Source organism: Sinocyclocheilus grahami, unplaced genomic scaffold, assembly GCF_001515645.1.
Source record: "Sinocyclocheilus grahami isolate Dianchi unplaced genomic scaffold, SAMN03320097.WGS_v1.1 scaffold2334.1, whole genome shotgun sequence".
Classification (NCBI taxonomy): Eukaryota; Metazoa; Chordata; class Actinopteri; order Cypriniformes; family Cyprinidae; genus Sinocyclocheilus; species Sinocyclocheilus grahami.
This window is the reverse complement of record NW_015507513.1, coordinates 67,434-73,854: the sequence shown is the minus strand read 5'-3', so window position 1 is coordinate 73,854 and position 6,421 is coordinate 67,434.

Here is a 6,421-nt window from a genome sequence, read left to right as displayed (position 1 = left end):
GATAGACAGATAGATAGATAGACAGAAATAGTCAGATTATAGAAAGAAAGAAAGAAAGGAAGGAAGGAAAAAAGAAATAGTCAGATGATAGAAAGAAAGAAAGAAAGGAAGAAAGGAAGAAAGAGTCAGATGATAGATAGATAGAAATAGTCAGATGATAGATAGATAGATAGATAGATGACAGACATAGTAAGATGATAGAAAGAAAGAAAGAAAGAAAGAAAGCAAGGAAAAAAGAAAGAAATAGATGACAGATAGAAAGAAAGAAAGAAAGAAAGAAAGAAAGAAGGAAATAAATAGTCAGATGATAGATAGATAGATAGATAGATAGATAGATAGATAGATAGATAGACAGAAATAGTCAAATGATAGAAAGAAAGAAAGAAAGAAAGAAAGGAAGAAAAAAAGAAAGAAATAGTCAGATGACAGATAGAAAGAAAGAAAGAAAGAAAGAAAGAAAGAAAGGAAGAAAGGAAGAAAGAAAGAAATAGTCAGATGATAGATAGATAGATAGATAGATAGATCGATCGATAGATAGATAGATAGAAATAGTCAGACAATAGAATGAAAGAAAGAAAGAAAGAAAGAAAGAAATAATCAGATGACAGATAGATAAAAAGAACGAAAGAAAGAGAGGAAATAAGAAAGAAATAGTCAGATGATAGATAGATAGATAGATAGAAATAGTCAGATGATAGATAGAAAGAAATAGTCAGCTGATCGATAGATAGATAGATAGAAATAGTCAGATGATAGATAGATAGAAAGAACGAACGAAAGAAAGAAAGAGGAAATAAGAAAGAAATAGTCAGATGATAGATAGATAGATAGATAGAAATAGTCAGATGATAGATAGAAAGAAATAGTCAGCTGATCGATAGATAGATAGATAGAAATAGTCAGATGATAGATAGAAAGAAAGAAAGGAAGAAATGAAGATAGAAAGAAATAGTCAGCTAATAGATAGATAGATAGAAAGAAAGAAAGAAAGAAAGAAATAGTCAGATGACAGATAGATAGATAGATAGATAGATAGAAATAGTCAGATGATAGATAGAAAGAAATAGTCAGCTGATCGATAGATAGATAGATAGAAATAGTCAGATGATAGATAGAAAGAAATAGTCAGCTGATCGATAGATAGATAGATAGAAATAGTCAGATGATAGATAGAAAGAAATAGTCAGCTGATCGATAGATAGATAGATAGAAATAGTCAGATGATAGATAGAAAGAAATAGTCAGCTGATCGATAGATAGATAGATAGAAATAGTCAGATGATAGATAGAAAGAAATAGTCAGCTGATCGATAGATAGATAGATAGAAATAGTCAGATGATAGATAGAAAGAAATAGTCAGCTGATCGATAGATAGATAGATAGAAATAGTCAGATGATAGATAGAAAGAAATAGTCAGCTGATCGATAGATAGATAGATAGAAATAGTCAGATGATAGATAGAAAGAAATAGTCAGCTGATCGATAGATAGATAGATAGAAATAGTCAGATGATAGATAGAAAGAAATAGTCAGCTGATCGATAGATAGATAGATAGAAATAGTCAGATGATAGATAGAAAGAAATAGTCAGCTGATCGATAGATAGATAGATAGAAATAGTCAGATGATAGATAGAAAGAAATAGTCAGCTGATCGATAGATAGATAGATAGAAATAGTCAGATGATAGATAGAAAGAAATAGTCAGCTGATCGATAGATAGATAGATAGAAATAGTCAGATGATAGATAGAAAGAAATAGTCAGCTGATCGATAGATAGATAGATAGAAATAGTCAGATGATAGATAGAAAGAAATAGTCAGCTGATCGATAGATAGATAGATAGAAATAGTCAGATGATAGATAGAAAGAAATAGTCAGCTGATCGATAGATAGATAGATAGAAATAGTCAGATGATAGATAGAAAGAAATAGTCAGCTGATCGATAGATAGATAGATAGAAATAGTCAGATGATAGATAGAAAGAAATAGTCAGCTGATCGATAGATAGATAGATAGAAATAGTCAGATGATAGATAGAAAGAAATAGTCAGCTGATCGATAGATAGATAGATAGAAATAGTCAGATGATAGATAGAAAGAAATAGTCAGCTGATCGATAGATAGATAGATAGAAATAGTCAGATGATAGATAGAAAGAAATAGTCAGCTGATCGATAGATAGATAGATAGAAATAGTCAGATGATAGATAGAAAGAAATAGTCAGCTGATCGATAGATAGATAGATAGAAATAGTCAGATGATAGATAGAAAGAAATAGTCAGCTGATCGATAGATAGATAGATAGAAATAGTCAGATGATAGATAGAAAGAAATAGTCAGCTGATCGATAGATAGATAGATAGAAATAGTCAGATGATAGATAGAAAGAAATAGTCAGCTGATCGATAGATAGATAGATAGAAATAGTCAGATGATAGATAGAAAGAAATAGTCAGCTGATCGATAGATAGATAGATAGAAATAGTCAGATGATAGATAGAAAGAAATAGTCAGCTGATCGATAGATAGATAGATAGAAATAGTCAGATGATAGATAGAAAGAAATAGTCAGCTGATCGATAGATAGATAGATAGAAATAGTCAGATGATAGATAGAAAGAAATAGTCAGCTGATCGATAGATAGATAGATAGAAATAGTCAGATGATAGATAGAAAGAAATAGTCAGCTGATCGATAGATAGATAGATAGAAATAGTCAGATGATAGATAGAAAGAAATAGTCAGCTGATCGATAGATAGATAGATAGAAATAGTCAGATGATAGATAGAAAGAAATAGTCAGCTGATCGATAGATAGATAGATAGAAATAGTCAGATGATAGATAGAAAGAAATAGTCAGCTGATCGATAGATAGATAGATAGAAATAGTCAGATGATAGATAGAAAGAAATAGTCAGCTGATCGATAGATAGATAGATAGAAATAGTCAGATGATAGATAGAAAGAAATAGTCAGCTGATCGATAGATAGATAGATAGAAATAGTCAGATGATAGATAGAAAGAAATAGTCAGCTGATCGATAGATAGATAGATAGAAATAGTCAGATGATAGATAGAAAGAAATAGTCAGCTGATCGATAGATAGATAGATAGAAATAGTCAGATGATAGATAGAAAGAAATAGTCAGCTGATCGATAGATAGATAGATAGAAATAGTCAGATGATAGATAGAAAGAAATAGTCAGCTGATCGATAGATAGATAGATAGAAATAGTCAGATGATAGATAGAAAGAAATAGTCAGCTGATCGATAGATAGATAGATAGAAATAGTCAGATGATAGATAGAAAGAAATAGTCAGCTGATCGATAGATAGATAGATAGAAATAGTCAGATGATAGATAGAAAGAAATAGTCAGCTGATCGATAGATAGATAGATAGAAATAGTCAGATGATAGATAGAAAGAAATAGTCAGCTGATCGATAGATAGATAGATAGAAATAGTCAGATGATAGATAGAAAGAAATAGTCAGCTGATCGATAGATAGATAGATAGAAATAGTCAGATGATAGATAGAAAGAAATAGTCAGCTGATCGATAGATAGATAGATAGAAATAGTCAGATGATAGATAGAAAGAAATAGTCAGCTGATCGATAGATAGATAGATAGAAATAGTCAGATGATAGATAGAAAGAAATAGTCAGCTGATCGATAGATAGATAGATAGAAATAGTCAGATGATAGATAGAAAGAAATAGTCAGCTGATCGATAGATAGATAGATAGAAATAGTCAGATGATAGATAGAAAGAAATAGTCAGCTGATCGATAGATAGATAGATAGAAATAGTCAGATGATAGATAGAAAGAAATAGTCAGCTGATCGATAGATAGATAGATAGAAATAGTCAGATGATAGATAGAAAGAAATAGTCAGCTGATCGATAGATAGATAGATAGAAATAGTCAGATGATAGATAGAAAGAAATAGTCAGCTGATCGATAGATAGATAGATAGAAATAGTCAGATGATAGATAGAAAGAAATAGTCAGCTGATCGATAGATAGATAGATAGAAATAGTCAGATGATAGATAGAAAGAAATAGTCAGCTGATCGATAGATAGATAGATAGAAATAGTCAGATGATAGATAGAAAGAAATAGTCAGCTGATCGATAGATAGATAGATAGAAATAGTCAGATGATAGATAGAAAGAAATAGTCAGCTGATCGATAGATAGATAGATAGAAATAGTCAGATGATAGATAGAAAGAAATAGTCAGCTGATCGATAGATAGATAGATAGAAATAGTCAGATGATAGATAGAAAGAAATAGTCAGCTGATCGATAGATAGATAGATAGAAATAGTCAGATGATAGATAGAAAGAAATAGTCAGCTGATCGATAGATAGATAGATAGAAATAGTCAGATGATAGATAGAAAGAAATAGTCAGCTGATCGATAGATAGATAGATAGAAATAGTCAGATGATAGATAGAAAGAAATAGTCAGCTGATCGATAGATAGATAGATAGAAATAGTCAGATGATAGATAGAAAGAAATAGTCAGCTGATCGATAGATAGATAGATAGAAATAGTCAGATGATAGATAGAAAGAAATAGTCAGCTGATCGATAGATAGATAGATAGAAATAGTCAGATGATAGATAGAAAGAAATAGTCAGCTGATCGATAGATAGATAGATAGAAATAGTCAGATGATAGATAGAAAGAAATAGTCAGCTGATCGATAGATAGATAGATAGAAATAGTCAGATGATAGATAGAAAGAAATAGTCAGCTGATCGATAGATAGATAGATAGAAATAGTCAGATGATAGATAGAAAGAAATAGTCAGCTGATCGATAGATAGATAGATAGAAATAGTCAGATGATAGATAGAAAGAAATAGTCAGCTGATCGATAGATAGATAGATAGAAATAGTCAGATGATAGATAGAAAGAAATAGTCAGCTGATCGATAGATAGATAGATAGAAATAGTCAGATGATAGATAGAAAGAAATAGTCAGCTGATCGATAGATAGATAGATAGAAATAGTCAGATGATAGATAGAAAGAAATAGTCAGCTGATCGATAGATAGATAGATAGAAATAGTCAGATGATAGATAGAAAGAAATAGTCAGCTGATCGATAGATAGATAGATAGAAATAGTCAGATGATAGATAGAAAGAAATAGTCAGCTGATCGATAGATAGATAGATAGAAATAGTCAGATGATAGATAGAAAGAAATAGTCAGCTGATCGATAGATAGATAGATAGAAATAGTCAGATGATAGATAGAAAGAAATAGTCAGCTGATCGATAGATAGATAGATAGAAATAGTCAGATGATAGATAGAAAGAAATAGTCAGCTGATCGATAGATAGATAGATAGAAATAGTCAGATGATAGATAGAAAGAAATAGTCAGCTGATCGATAGATAGATAGATAGAAATAGTCAGATGATAGATAGAAAGAAATAGTCAGCTGATCGATAGATAGATAGATAGAAATAGTCAGATGATAGATAGAAAGAAATAGTCAGCTGATCGATAGATAGATAGATAGAAATAGTCAGATGATAGATAGAAAGAAATAGTCAGCTGATCGATAGATAGATAGATAGAAATAGTCAGATGATAGATAGAAAGAAATAGTCAGCTGATCGATAGATAGATAGATAGAAATAGTCAGATGATAGATAGAAAGAAATAGTCAGCTGATCGATAGATAGATAGATAGAAATAGTCAGATGATAGATAGAAAGAAAGAAAGGAAGAAATGAAGATAGAAAGAAATAGTCAGCTAATAGATAGATAGATAGAAAGAAAGAAAGAAAGAAAGAAAGAAAGGAAGGAAAAAAGAAAGAAATAGTCAGATGACAGATAGATAGAAAGAACGAACGAACGAAAGAAAGAGGAAATAGTCAGATGACAGATAGATAGAAAGAAAAAAAGAAAGAAAGAAAGAAAGGAAGAAAGAAAGAAATAATCAGATGATAGATAGATAGATAGATAGATAGATAGATAGGGGCAGTTGCTAAGGCGTTGCTATGCGGTTGCTAGGGTACTCGGGGTGGTTGCTAGGGTGTTGCTAGGGTACGTACTCGGGGTGGTTGCTAGGTTGTTGCTAGGGTACCCGGGGCGGTTGCTAAGGTGTTGCTATGCAGTTGCTAGGGTACCCCGGGCAGTTGCTAAGGCGTTGCTATGCGGTTGCTAGGGTACTCGGGGTGGTTGCTAGGGTGTTGCTAGGGTACGTACTCGGGGTGGTTGCTAGGTTGTTGCTAGGGTACCCGGGGCGGTTGCTAAGGTGTTGCTATGCAGTTGCTAGGGTACCCCGGGCAGTTGCTAAGGCGTTGCTATGCGGTTGCTAGGGTACTCGGGGTGGTTGCTAGGGTGTTGCTAGGGTACGTACTCGGGGTGGTTGCTA